This window comes from Penaeus monodon, chromosome 30 (genome assembly GCF_015228065.2).
Source record: "Penaeus monodon isolate SGIC_2016 chromosome 30, NSTDA_Pmon_1, whole genome shotgun sequence".
Lineage (NCBI taxonomy): Eukaryota > Metazoa > Arthropoda > Malacostraca > Decapoda > Penaeidae > Penaeus > Penaeus monodon.
Window position 1 is genome coordinate 15,704,156 of NC_051415.1, and position 382 is coordinate 15,704,537.

Here is a 382-nt window from a genome sequence, read left to right on the forward strand (position 1 = left end):
TGCTTACGCACCCGTGACACTTGGCGACAACACCCAGTTATTCTGAATCCCTGTTAAATTAAACGAAAAATTTTACCTGCCATTTTCCCGCGCAGAGGTTTTACCACTGGATGCCATTCAATACCCCTTTGTCACAATGCGTGATGTTGTTCCAGCAGCAAAGACAAACAAATTCATATGGAAAAGCACATGATTAAAGCAGCCTCAAGAGCGTTTGTTTTGTGTTTGCCTTTGCGTTTCCTCTTCTTATCCTTCATTCTGTTTCGTATTATATAGTATCACTAGATCCATATATTTTATGTGGAACCAGAATATATAACTACAAATTAATAGGTTGGTCACAAAATCTTCATAACTATCGGTTAGGGTATTTTCATGCAAT